General features: G+C 32.3%; 1 protein-coding gene and 1 long non-coding RNA gene across 8 annotated transcripts in view; one reads left to right on the top strand and one right to left on the bottom strand.

The window, feature by feature from the left end:
* LOC128163417 (polypeptide N-acetylgalactosaminyltransferase 5-like) overlaps positions 1–6,720 on the bottom strand; it is a 62,869-nt gene extending 56,149 nt beyond the window's left edge. The window contains exon 1 of one of the 7 annotated variants that reach the window (XM_052827026.1): positions 6,633–6,720. The gene's annotated coding sequence lies outside the window, so the exon portion shown is untranslated. Of the gene's footprint in view, positions 1–2,797; positions 3,026–6,632 lie in introns of those variants that run through there. The other 6 variants (XM_052827028.1, XM_052827036.1, XM_052827029.1 and 3 more) reach the window with 6 other exon arrangements.
* A 3,682-nt stretch (positions 6,721–10,402) lies between these two features.
* LOC128163622 (uncharacterized) lies at positions 10,403–14,816 on the top strand. Its single transcript, XR_008240828.1, has 4 exons — positions 10,403–10,537; positions 10,975–11,051; positions 13,433–13,671; positions 14,255–14,816. It is a non-coding gene; the product is annotated as an uncharacterized LOC128163622 (long non-coding RNA).
* Positions 14,817–15,240: the final 424 nt, after the last annotated feature.

The raw sequence follows: 15,240 nt of genomic DNA, 5'->3' as shown, positions 1-15,240 counted from the left end.
TCCCCGTCTTGTTTTAGGTGAATTTTTAGGTGAGCTTTGATAATTGATACTTTTTGTAAAAATCATGAATTTTATTTGAATTTCTTAACATTATCTTATTTATCTAGCATAACTCTCTTGTCCCTTCATACAAATCTCCTGAGGCAATAAGACTTACATGATTAAAAGCATAGATTATTATTGATTATAAACAAAAGGTTTGCTATTAAGAAAGCAGTATCTGATGTACGTACATCTTTAACAGCTCAATATATATACAGTCATGTACATTTCACAGAATGGCAGTCGATCAGTATCAAAATCAATATACAGTAGCAATAAATCTTAAATATGATTTCATCTTTGCAAGATTTAAAAGCACATGTGTACTAAAAAATAATCTAAAACCTAAATGACCAAGAGTACAATATCAAGTCATTATAGTGCACCGTATATATAGCACAAACATTTTCATAAAGGCCATAAAACTACAAATATTACACTTTATTCTTTTCAGTAAAAGTATATTTAAAAGTATATCTTAAAAAAAAAAAAAAATTAATTACCTAGAAAATTTCCCCAAAGCTTTCCAATAGCCTGTGCCCAATTCATGGAATTTATAAAACCCGAGTTGATTTCGAAGCTTTACATGTGAAGGCACTTAATTCTGACACTCGACAATTGTTCAGCTTGCTGCCGTCGTAATAAAATGCATGTAACAAATGGGCCTAAAGGTACCACAAAGAGGTACGCCAATGCTTTTGTGACAGCGGTGTCGATCCGCACACTAACCGATACTTGACGACTTGTAACAACTCTATGGTGAACTAATGACTTCAGGCAAATCAGTATTTGTTCACTATTTCATATGAATACATACATACATACAATCATGATGCGCAGTAAAATAGTATTCAAAGTAACCTTATAAAATGACTGTCACTGTCCATTCCCCTCCCCCCCCCTCCTTGCCCATTCTTCCAAGTTCTTTACACCTTTATGGTGAACTATTTAATAACTTCAGGCAATTTTGTATTATTCACACTTTGGAATGCATAAATACATTTAAAACCATAGTACATATATATAATTATAACCTACCAGGCTAATATAATACATCAAATGAACTTCATCTTTCTCTTACCCTCCAACCCCCCCCCCCCCCCCCCCCCCGTAAGTGTGTACCCATGCCAGTACACAGTACATTGTAGAAGTTACTAGATTTTTGTCGGAGAACATCAAGAGTCTCCCTTCAGAACTTTAATTTACTTTGAAATTCAGTGTTAAGTGAGGGCTTTTTTGACACAATAATTTTTCCACTTTAAAACATAGTTTAGTTCTATATCATTTCTACCAAGTAGGATTCCTCTGTTTCTTACAGAAAATGATTGTAATTCATAGCTCTGTAGAAACTGACAATCTATACATAGGTTATGTATTTTTACTGCAATGTTGCCACCTTCCTATCTTGCATAAATCACCAAAGAAAGCATTTGAAGACAAGCACACTGTACAAAACATTGATTATGTCAATGGTTTACTTGAACATGAATGATGCATTGATGAGTTTCATACAAAAGGTAAGTAACCCCCCCCCCCCCCCTTTGCAACTTTCTTAAAGCACAAATGGTGCATAATAAAAATTAAAAATGATAATAAACATATCACAGTATTTCCTGAACTCATATATTCTTTATTCAATAAAGCTAATCTTATAATATATCAATTAATATGTGTAAGGAATTATTCTTTATATAGCTTAGTTTACGAGCATTATGTATTTTATGAAGAGAATACAATAAATGCTGGTACACTGAGGTGGGTTAGAAATATACATCACCAATAAGTGTCAGAACTGTCAATCAACAATAAATATATCATACCAGATGTGCAATAAATTCACCTCAAATTATGATGAACTATGAAGTATCTCTCTTACAAATGACTGAAGAAATTATTGATTGAGAAATCATTCAATAAAAAGACCCCAAGTTTAGTGTCCTCGGACCGACGTGTAGCATAAGTAATTTATAAATTTCAGACAAACATTAACAAAAATGTCAACACCTCTTCCCCTGAAGCGATCACAAATCGTTACCCCTACCCATCTCCCCCCCCCCCCCCCCAAAAAAAAATTGATAAATTGATAAAATTGATAAATTCAAATTTCAACATTTAACTTCTTTATAATTAAAACATCTCACTCTTATCCAATTTGTGATCTATTTAATAAAACTACATATATCCCCTGGGGAGTCAACTATACCTCGTAGCATTACACTGTAATAACAGCATGGCTATTTTAAGAAATAAAACACTTATCCAGGAATTTTACAGACCATTAACTACACCCATTATTGGAATATCTCATATTATATTTATAAAATGTCATGCATTAATAACCACTTTCAACAATGTCGATATACTGCCTGTTGTAAAAGTGAGTGAATTTGAAGACATGTACGTACTATATGTCTGAGTATAACACTGACAATATGGTATAATATAAGACGTTAAAAGTTACATGTATAAGTATCAAAACACTGCCCACTTCCGACCACAGATTCAAACATTTTATAAGTCATACAATACTCATATATATATTAATTCCAATGTTACGTGGGGGAAAACTTGTCACATTTTCCCAATTAAAACCCATAATTTTCTTCACAGACTTTTAAAAGCTCTTTTAATTATATATCAGATATCAAAACTAAATGGGCCATCCAAAATGCTAATAAAAGAAGAGGCTTGACAATGAGATAAAAACAATATGTTAAGTTTTCTTAATTAAGCGAATAAAATTTTTTTTTTTTACCTGGCAAGAAAAAAGGTCAGCAAGAAATATACATGTACACGTAGATAGTCCCGGTTCCGAGATAACGACGGTGATTTGTCGTGGAGGAAGACCGCTACGACGTTACTAGCTGACTTATCAGTGGCCGACAACACACGAGTCTTATCACCAAAAACCAGCCTACACAAAACTCCTAGCTCAAGGGAAGTCACTCTAGTTATCTCTTATAACATATAAAGTTTCCTTTTTCGACAGGTGTTCTGATTTTTTCTCCACTTGCTTGCTTGCTTTGAAATAATGTAAACATTACATACAATTTGCCTGGTAGAACCAGTTAGAGCTTTTAACTAGTCCTAAATTGGGACTAATTGCAGAATCGTTCATGTGCTGCTGATTCTTTTTTTTTTTTTTACTATCCTGTGCATAATTTGCGGTATTGTTTTTCTCATAATCAATAACTATCGATACAAAGATCTACATTCTAGATATTTTATGAACAGAATCAATATAATACTTAGTACGCTGATAAAATCACTCACAATAAATCATATGAGTCATGCATCAGAGTAGTACATTTATTAACTTGGTTACAATTAAGGAGCTATCTGATTATTTTTACTTTTTATTTTTTCAGCTATAAACTACATGCATTACTGAGTAAAAAAAAATCCATACATTTTTAGCTTAAAAATTTGAACCTTTTCCAGTATGTCTTCATAAAGAGATCATCTTATCAAGGAGGTTGATATAGTCCAAAAATGGCCACAGCCATGTAACCTTCTTAAGTGTATTGTTCAGTAATACATGACTGTACTGACCAGGCCTGGGGGCCATAAAAGTTAGACGAGCTCACTTTCGATCTCAGTCTCACTTTTCCACTATATCTTCCTTTGATAAAAGTGAGACTTAGATCAAAAGTGAGCTCATCTAACTTTTATGGCCCCCAGGCCTGAGGTGTAGTCATTATTGACATAAAACAGTACAACAATTTTTTCGTCTCAAAATTTCTCCATCTTGCTCCATGAAACAATTCATTCTCTCTCTCTCTCTCTCTCTCTCTCTCTCTCTCTCTCTCTCTCTCAATCCCACCCATGCAAATCAACAAGTCTTTGAACTGAGATAATTTCTTCAAAATCTTCAGACACATCATATGTTTGAGGTTTTAGAGATACATGTACTGTGGGTCTCTCTCTCTCTCTCTCTCTCTCTCTCTCTCTCTCTCTCTCTCTCTCTCTCTCTCTCTCTCTCTCTCTCTAAATTTAATGATATGAAGAAGAAATCAAACCTCATCATGCTCATCATTACATGACTACAAAAATTAAAGCAAAAGCAATTTGATTTTTAAAAGATAAAAAACAAATAAAATTTGATCGACAAATCAGAGTGTTGTACACCTTTTGCTCCACATGTTTCAAGTAAAGTAAACATGGTAAATTTTTTGTGCACCGAGAAGTTTTTTCACGTTTTTGTCTTCTGGCAGGCTCTATAACACTCGTAATCAGTGCATCTTGTACAACATCTGCGTAAATCTTTGCCATTACAGATCGACTGATTAAGTTTCTGAATAATTTAAGTTTACCAATACAAAGGACTATCTGTCTGCCTGCCACAGCCCAAATGTAGTAAAACATTTCTAAATACTCCCTGTACAAAAGGGATCAAACACAAGTGTGTAGTTAAGCAACAATAATACATACATGCATGACTTTTTCACAATAAAAACTTGGATCCAGCTTACAGTTATATTAATTGTGTTCATTGATTTCATTTTTATTTCATTTTTTTAACTCAAAATTTCAACAACAGTGCTATGAGAGGGAGGCCTTATGGGACACGGAAAATGAAGGGAAAGCCATAGGGGATATTTAGGTAGTATGGGACCCTCCATGTTGTTTCGTACTTCAGATCAAAATAAACAATAAAATCAAGTATAATTTTAGAATTGCTTTCATTCTCACAAAAAATTTGCTACTTAACAGCATAGAGGGTTAAGTAGGAATCTGTTAGTCACCAGTTCAAATCCTGCTGGGGCTTTCATATTTTTTATCTTTTAAAAAAAAATTAAAACATATTATTTGGTCAAATATTGTTAAAATTTAAAAAATCTAAACTGGTGAAAGTATTGTAAATACAATGTACTTTTATATCAACAGTTGTCCCATACAATCTTAAGTAAGCTGGCCCAGATTGGCAGAATTGTAGAAATTTTGTGACTGCCCCTTGCACCACCACAAAAATTGATTAACAGGGATTGTGGGTAATTTTTTAAAAATATAAATAATTTTTTTTTGTTCAGCTGTGGTTTTATCTACATCTGTTAATCTGTTATACCTACAGTGTAAGAAGCCATGCATCGATACTATCAATACAGATGATTTACGATTTGAATTAATTTATAATCAGCACGTAATCGACATCTGATTCTGGAAACATCATGCATTCATTTATTCAATCGTACTTGCATATGAAGACTTTATAATTGACATGTGTTGCAAGGCCATGCAATTACGAATAAAATATAAACAGTCAATCAAGGACAAATACCACAATAAGCACTTAAAAATGTAAGTCATAAGTGTCCCCTAATTGGGCTCATTTTTACTGACTTTAATGAACACTTCATGAAACTTTGTAGTTGAAAAGTTGCTCTTACAATATCTCATACGGTATGTTAACGTACTTGAACTTTTTTCACAACAAGGTATAACAGTAATAGTTTTGTACAATTCATATGTTGACAGTTAAATTGTCAGAAATACATGTACAATGAAAAAAACATAAACAATTAGTACATGTATATATAAATAATAATATACATGTAAATATATTATTTCATTAATCTTACACTTAAAGACTTCATATTGTGCTTTTTCATTTATCAAACTGGTTAGCTATGACAAAAATTTCTCATTAGACTGACATTATTTCTGTAAAAGAAAATAATGATAATACAATAGATATTTAAAAGAATCTCAGGGACTACCGAGTTCCCACATGTGAATATAAGTTGGTATGTTTAGTATATATATATATACATGTACTATTGGAACAGCTCTGGTTTAGACTAATAATCCAAATGGGTTAAAATAGCCTGTTTGGGATAAAACATCGAGCTAAATTCATTCTGACTCATTTGGAAATTGGATATAAACCGACAGATTGTGAAAAAATGTATAGTAATTTTACAATAAACAGTAAAAATGACAAAAATGTAACCACGGTTTTTGCATTAAGTTTCAGTAATCAGCTGCAACTCTACTGTTTGAAAGATCCAGAACTTAGGCAAGTTAAATAAAAAATTAAGAAAACAAATGTCAACTAGTTTTCTTTTTTTAAATTAAATGTAATATCACCTTTACGATACTATGCCCAATAAGCAAAGACAATAGTAAAATGTTTCATGTGTATCTCCTTTCGTTTCATACGTATCTTCTCTCTTTCATGCGTTTATTTACTATTTAAACGATAAAAATGTTATTGTTTGGGTGGGTTTTATAAACAAGCACCTGTGCCTGAGGTTTTAATACTATTACAGTACTAAACATTCCTAACCCTAATAAGTAAATATACATGTACATGTACATAATAGTGTCCTTACAGCAACATGACGAACTAATAAATTGCGTAGTAAACCAACCGATTCATAAAATGCATACGTGTTTCAGGAAATACAAGTTTGTAAAACTTTAAACAGTGATAACGCGACATTTCAGTGAGTGAATGAAGTGTACGCGAAACTGAAGTAAAACAGTTCAAAAATATAACTGACTTCAAGCAACGCTCGAATCAATGTCACTGGTAATGTTTAAATCAAGACATTCAGTTTTCTTAGTGGTTAACTAAGTTTTGAACCTACCTTCTATTCTGAAACTCTTATGACTTATCCCCTTTCACGGTCTCTTCGGTGGGTAGTATCAACAGGAAGTACGCGGTAAAAGTCGGACGGACCAAAACGGAAAAAAAAATTCAGCTGCGTTATTACGCGGAACAGAGAAAAATTTAAAAATTAAAATGTTTTTATTACCCCAGAACATGTAAAAGCATTCTTATGGGCGAGGTTGGGGATCCTTGGAGTATATAAGCTGACTTGATTATATGTACAGCATATATTGTGATATGGGATATTTTTTTTGCAAATAACGTCATTCATACTCCAACTCATTCAGTTGCATGCATGTTTATTTGCATATTGATCTATATCATGTTATAAAAGTAAAAAAAAAAACCAGCATTTTACAGTGAGACAAAAAATAACGTACTTTGTAAAATCTAAGATCAAAGGAAACGGGGAAAATTTGCATTCAAACTGCGTATTTGATATTATAGTTAATAATCAAATACTTCACACGACATTTGTACATACATATGTATATACAAGTAATAGCTTTCCAAAAAGCTTGCCTGACTAAACAAAATTATTCAATGAAAGCATGCATGTATCAATTAGGCTATCTTATTAGAAATGAATTTTAATTTTCGCTGCTGATCATAAATTTATAAATGGAACGTGCAAATTTAAGGCGAAATGTCAGTCTTTTCTTCGATATAGAACATGTACATATATATCACTTGAAATTCATTTATTTTATTGATTCAATTTTTTTTAGGAATGTACACATATCATATAAGTGCATGTATTTAGATCATGGGTGAGAACCTAGTAAGTTGCAAGAACTTGTGTTCGAACCCTTTGTATATTATATATACAATAAAATATGTTCAAACCATAAGTGCATGTAAGCTTGAAAGCTGGAGAGTAAATAATCTTTCTTTTGTCATGAAAATCCTTATCCGTGGAGGGGGGGGGGGGGGGGAGAGAAATCCTATACTTCCGAAACAATGTGCCTAATGGTTAGGTCTAACTTAGCAAAAAAAGTGGGGGGGGGGGGGGGGGCTATGCCAGCCCTCCCCCCTCCCCCGGTTCTGACGCCTATGCTGAAAGGCATTTTTAAAATTTCCAACTATATGAAATATGAAAAGGTATACAAACACGCATTGTTTTTGAATGTGTGTGAGCAGCTTCATCAAAATCATCTTGATAAGCGATTTAAAAAGGATGAATTCTCAAATTCATAAAAAAACCCAACTGTAACTTCAATTCAATTAGAATTCCTTATTTGCAGTTTCATTTATTGCATGCTGCTTCAAAAGTGGAGGGGGGAGCAATCCATGATATTTCCATTTATCATATAAAGTTGAGAAAAGTGCCAGCTGCCAAAAAAGTGGGGAGGGGGAAGCAGCCCCCCTCACCCCAACCCCCGATGCTACGTGCCTGTGATTCGCATGATCGACTCGTCAACTAATCGGTGCGCAAAGAGTATGAATGAGACATTATGGCGCAAAATCCTGCTATTACCGTTCACGCAACGAATGAACTCATCCATTGGCAGAAGATCCATGGGGAGGGGGTCAGATAAAAAATTTTAACAGCTTCATACATGTATTATACTTTGGATCGGATGTTTTTGAAGAAATCTAACAAATTAAGAAACACACCTGATTAGTAATTGTTAAATTTAGTAAGACACGCGAGTTATGACCCCTTTTCAAGATTAATGAAATCGCCCAGCTGAACGAAAATCGGGTCACACCCCGCTTCGGGGATTTAGTTCCTGCAGTAATCATTCCAGCTGTATAAATATATATTTGATTTAAATCCAAACTGATGACTCTCTTGTAATAATGATAATCCAACACCAATTATTACTTACATTGTACCGTAATAGACAATATTTTACAACTTGTTGTGATGACCCCCTCCCCCGTTAAAATTTAGTGGAATGCTGATCTATTTTTAAATCAGGATAACACACGTGCACTGCATGTTGAAGGTCCCTTTTACTTGAAAACTCTTGCTCGCTGTTGTTATTACATGCCATATAACATTTTCATCAATTGTGAATGTAAATGCTGACATCTTAAACATGCATTGGTTAATCTTTTTTGAGAAATTTAATGATATTGTTTGTCTTATTGTCTGCACTGTTTCGGAGATTGAAACTTTTAAACCTTAGATATGCCTGACGTCATGACGTCAGGCAATAAATACCTATAAATCATCTCTTATCATTCAACACATCATTACAATAAAAAGAGAAATTAAAAAAAAAAAATATTTCTTTTAAAAGGTGTGGAAATAAAATAAAGCAAATACTCATTGGCTTACTCGTAAATTAACTTGAATACAATATACTGTTGTTTTTTGTTGTTGTTTTTTCTTCCATTGAAATATATTATTTTTAAATAAATATATTTAATACAATTTTGTAAAACCACAATTAATGTTTTATCGAAATTCAGTTTGATTATTTTAATTAACACACTGTCCCAGAAAGTGCATTTTAAAAAAACCATTAGTACGTGGTACCGAACCCTCAACCTAAAATGCCCTGTTCTGTAAGGCTATCTGGTGCTCTAACCATTTATTCCATTATTAAAGAAGTTTTCAAAGACTTTGGCCGCGACTTTATGTACTTGACTGTATTACTTTCCTTGAAAACAATTGTTTAGACAAAAGGATATTTCTTTCTAATGTTTAGTGGTTCGTCACTCCAATGTGGGTTTATTTTTTTTTTTACTGAAATTAAAGCTTTTAAACTAAAACTGTGACAAAAGTATGGACCCACTCTACAAAATAAAAGGCAATAAATCTCTAAGAATGACACTGTTTGAAGATTTTGGTATGCATTCTCAAGTTAAAATCATTATTATTATTTTCCAAATATCGAACCTATTTAATTAATGGTTACTAGTATGTCGAGTATACATTGCTTGGAACGAGTTTTGAAAGGATTACCAGATTTGTTGATATTTTTTTTATATTTTTTTTTTCACTATTATCTTATCTACCCTAAAATAGGCATTTTCATGCGTTATTCTCCCATCTCCTTCCAAAAAATAAGATGGCTTCTGATTAATTTTTATTGACGAAAAAATACCTTCAAGTACATGAAAGTGTATGCCATATCTTTGTAACAAAAAACACAATTCATGTACATTTCATGCATGATCATAAAATGAAATCTTGGAAATTATTTCACCGGGGGGGGGGGGGGTAGGGGGGGTTAAGACAGTATGCCTTTCATGCGGGTTTCCCAATTTCCACTTTCTAGCTAATTTGCATTATAACGCTTTGCTGTTGGATTTGTGCCTCTTCAATTGATTTGTTTCTAATGACAAAAACAATTACAATTTGTAATCTAATGTCTGGTCCTTATGTATTTAAAAAATCACAAAGAACCCCTATCTTTTTTGACGTGATAAATGCGTAATACATGTATGTAGTCGTTTAAAAAAATGTCATACATGTACGGTTTTTAACAATATATGAACATAGAAATTTTAGATTCTGTTTAAAAACAACAATTTCTTTTACCTATTTGGATTATTTTTCCCCCCACAAACAAACAATACAGAACTTTATAACCCGACCGTGTTATAATAAACAATATAGATTTTTTGGAAGCAGGTTTAGAAATTAAGTAAACAAAGCCATTTTTAACCGTGCATTTTTTTTATTGATAGAGGCATGCGTATTTAAAAAGCATGCAATTACTGATGTAATTTGTAAGACAGACTGCAAGAGCTAATTTTTTTTTATGTAGGACATGTTCAGTAGAATTTCTCAAAATAAAAATGAGTCGGTAATAAAATTCGTTAAAAAAGGAAATAAAGGAAGGAAGAAGTGTGCATGCAAATATCTATTTATGGCACAACAAACCTTTTGTACTTTCGGTTTCATATTTATGTTGTGCAGATCTTGTAAGTAGACATTGTACATTATGAAATCTCTTTCTACCTCTTTCTTTCTCTCTCTCTCTCTCTCTCTCTCTCTCTCTCTGGCTGTATGGCTTTCTCTCTATCTCTCCGTCTTGCTCTCTATCTGTCCGTTTGACTGTCTCTCTTTCTGTCTGCCCCCTCTCTCTCTCTCTCTGCCTGCATGTTTCTGACTGTCTTTCTTTCTCTCTATATCCTCACTCATTTTCTTTATCTCTCCGTCTATTTATGTGTCTATCTTTCTGCCTGTATGTCTGTCCGTCTGCATATCTCTCTCTCTCTCTCTCTCTCTCTCTCTCTCTCTCTCTCTCTCTCTCTCTCTCTCTCTCTCTCTCTCTCTCTCTCTCTCTCTCTCTCTCTCTCTGAGATCATTATACACATAACTGTAAACAGTAAAACTATTGTATGGTAAAAACTTTCAGATGAATGATGCTCACTTCAAGTTTAGTCGCCACCGTGATTCTAATCATTGCGCTGATCGTTGCTATCTTCGTTGTTGGTATGTATATTGCATGGTGTTGACAAAGAGACAATATATCATTCATGTGTGTGTGGAGGGGGGGGCATAGATTTACAGATGCAATACGCAAAAATCAATGGTAAAATATTAATTTCCACGGTAATTCATGTATATGATAAACATGCATACAACGAGAGAAGGAGGGGGTGCATCTTCGCTAGCCAAGGGCTTACGATCAGGTAAATCATAAATCCTTGGCTAACGAAGGTGGAGGGGTTGGTGCATACAACACGTAAAAGAAATACCTTTGAAGAAGATCTATAAAAACAACAAAAGGACTTTTGTCCGACACTAACCTTGTATTACCAATTTTTAAAAAATCTTCTTAAAGGAGAGACTGGAATCAAGACAGGGTAAACGTATTACAAAGAATATTACATAGTGTGAGAAAAAAAAATAATGTTGTTTAAATTGTACATGTTTCTTATTAGATTATGATTACATGTAATTATTATAATATGAAAACATAAGTATTAATAAAGTAATGTTTGGTGACAGTAAAATAATTCGAGATTAAATTCTTAATTAAAAGGTACCTCACTACATCCACACTTATACTTTTTGAGACACTACGTCATAAGATGGCGATTTAAATGTTTTGTTTAACTGTTTATATCGTTCGATGGGGTTGTATATCGTCGTAGATCAGTGGCTAAAGTATTGGGCTTCTGAACCGCAGATCATGAGTTCGAATCCACCTGGAGCTTTTGTTCATGTTAACTGAATTAAATTTTTGAAAATGTAATTTTTCATCCAAAATTGCACATTTTTTTGCCTATTAGATTTAAATACTTCTTATCCATTATGATATCTATCATTTTAAAGTAATTTTCTGCTGACTTGATAAAATATTTCACGGTGTAGTGAGCCACCTTAATTAATTAATTAAATTATAATCAATTATAGTTTAGTGCATGGTATGCTGTGAAAAATTATGTTGATTACAATGAAAATAGAAACGATGTGTTTAATTACTGCTTGTTTTTCAATCCTAAAATTGTTAATCAGAACAAAACATTAGTGTGGGTATATTTCATAAAAGCAGGTATTACACATATCAGAGACATTTCATATGAAGTAATACCAGGATTTTTGCCTGTGTCTTGTATAGTAGAACTGATACATGAATATGATTCAGAAATTAAGGTAAAACATATCAAAGATGATTATGCAACATTATTATCAGTTATACCAGAAGAGTGGAAAAATATTGTTCAAAATTTTGCTCATGTGAAAGAAGCATTGATTCCAAATTTTTCGATTTGTGTAGAAAATAACAAATATGTGTTTTATTCATGTACAGTAAAGATTTTTTACAAAATGTTGATACAAAAGCTGTTTAACCCTCCAATATCAAACGAATACTGGAAAGGAAAATTGCAAATAGATAATGAGTCTATACTTGATAACAGATGGGTTATATTAAGAGGAGTTGGTAGACCTCCAGATGTTGTAGAACTTGATTTTAAGATTTTTCATAATGGTATTTTTACATATGAAAAACTGTTCAAGATCGGTAAAACAGATTCAAACAAATGTCCATTATGTAAAAAAGAACGCGAAGATTTATTTCATATGTTTGTAAAATGTGAAGAAGTGCAGGAATTTAAGAAAGATTTTATTATATATCATTTAGAATCGCTATTGAAGGACTGTGAAAATAGTGTATACAATGTTTTAGATATTGATGAAATTTTGATGACGGCATTTCCTAATGTTATGAAAAATGTTAATACATTTTTTGTGAATTTTTTCATATCAATATGTAGATTTACTATTTATAGAAGAAGACAAATATTGTTGCAAAATAATCAAAAAATGGATTTGAAAAGGTTTTGTAAATATTTACTCAGACATTATATTTATTACAACTATCATTACATGTGTATAGAACAAGACAACAGAAAAATGTTTTCAAAAAAGTTTTTGAAGAAAAATCCACTTTTAAAGGAAACAGAAGGTGTACTATTGTTTATTTTTTAAAATATTTTATGATAAAGTATTGATATGTAGACTGTGATTGTGATAATTAATGTGATGATTGTGATAATTGAAAGTTGATCAATAAAAGATAAAAAAAAAAAAAAAAAAAAAAAAAAGTATTGGGCTTCTGAACCGCAGATCATGAGTTCGAATCCACCTGGAGCTTTTGTTCATGTTAACTGAATTAAATTTTTGAAAATGTAATTTTTCATCCAAAATTGCACATTTTTTTGCCTATTAGATTTAAATACTTCTTATCCATTATGATATCTATCATTTTAAAGTAATTTTCTGCTGACTTGATAAAATATTTCACGGTGTAGTGAGCCACCTTAATTAATTAATTAAATTATAATCAATTATATTGTTATGCACAGACGAATCATGGTTTTCTATATGGATGGTAAAAGCACACGATTTCACGAGAGAAAATTTCGTTTTTGTGACGCCATTTTTACCGAGGGTTGAGCTGATAGATGGAACAGCGACCTACATAGGACTCTGTTTCCTGGCTGTTCTGTGCTTTCTCCTATCTTGGGTTGCCTCTTTTTTGTTGGTAAAAATCCTGAACCACGCTTGGACAATTCTCAACAAAGTCGTTGAGATTGTAATTAGTGTAAGTATAATCATTTAGAGTTCTAAAATTCGACCTCGAGCTAGTTTTGATACTCTTTACACGTGTAGGTATATCTATTGAGTTTCAAGAAAAAAAAAATGATTGTTGTTCATACAGTTTATGAAAAAAATCGATTGTAGAGGTATAAATGCAGTGTACTCGAGAACAGTTAAACACACTATTTAAATGTTTTAGGAAAATAATTTTATATATTCCCGACCAAAACTTTTTGCTACCTTCAAAAATGGATGGGTCAGAAGTTGAGACTGACACGACAGATTTCAAGTAAACAGTTGTTGTACCTTTCATACATGGACCATTTGGTTCTTCCGTCAGTGTGATGTTCCAACTGAAAGAGTTGACATGCATGTTGGCGTGTTATTATAATCCTTTTATAATGCCATCATTTCAGCATGAACGACAAAGAAATATATCTTAGTCATTTTTAATCAGATTTCTCCCTGATTTTGTAAGATTAATGTGTTTTATTGTTGTGAGTCGGATTTCTTTCAATACGTATTATTGTAGATTGATGTGTTTTTGCAGTGATTAATAAGAACTTTCTTTTGTATTTGGTATATAGATTGTTGTGTTCTTCTTTTCTTCTGTGACGTCAGCAATTGGGATCCAGATTATAAAGTGCGCGATAATTCCCTTGACAGCTGTTATAGTTTACCTCACATGGGACACACTGAAAGATTTAGCAGCGAAGTATTTCTGAAAGATGCTCCTGTTTCAGTTGGCAAAAGCACCAGCTCTTTCTGTGGCAGTGAAAATGAGACTTTTTTTAATTGCAGACCAACCATGATGTCAAAATCAACGATATTGTACATCATTTATTGATATTCATTATATTTGCTTGCCTCATACATGTAGTTTTTATCAAATTTTAGCAATATAAACTCAATATGAATTTGAATCGTTCAATGCGGTATCGATATCATCGATGTATCTATATATGTTATCGATATATCGTATCTGCTGAAATTGTTTATCTCATATCCGAGGTAAAATTTAGCTGTTTCTCAGTTTAAAATGCACACAATTTGACGTTGAGTAATTAAAAAAATTAATAAAAAACATAAAGAATACAAAAGTTCTTTCACCTGAAAGGTGGAAAGACTTAAATAAAGAAAGAAAATAGCTGCTACTGATTTACATTGATAATTCTCCCAGGCTCATGACTTAAAAATTGTTATGTAATTTTGAATTGAATCGATTACAGAGGGTGTGTAAATGCAATCTCAATCTGACACATGATGTCGCATTTTGATAAGCAAATCACGTTATAAACTTTGATCAACGCTGAATAAAAACAGTAAAGTTTCAAAGATATCCGCTTACTCAGCCTGGTAAAACGAACCAATTTAAAACATGGGTAAAAAAGCGCACTTATACCATGATATCTCACCAGCTAATTGAGAAAATAAAGTACAAAGTGATCACATATGGGCAATACTCTATCAAAAGACGTGTATTTTTATTTTATTTTTGTATGAAAACTGAGCTTTTAAAATGCCATATGGCGTGGATAACTATCAACCTTATCTGATATACATGTACAAAAAA

Source organism: Crassostrea angulata, chromosome 9 (genome assembly GCF_025612915.1).
Source record: "Crassostrea angulata isolate pt1a10 chromosome 9, ASM2561291v2, whole genome shotgun sequence".
NCBI lineage: Eukaryota > Metazoa > Mollusca > Bivalvia > Ostreida > Ostreidae > Magallana > Magallana angulata.
Note: the sequence above shows the minus strand (reverse complement) of the source record. Positions and strands in the feature narration are given on the sequence as shown.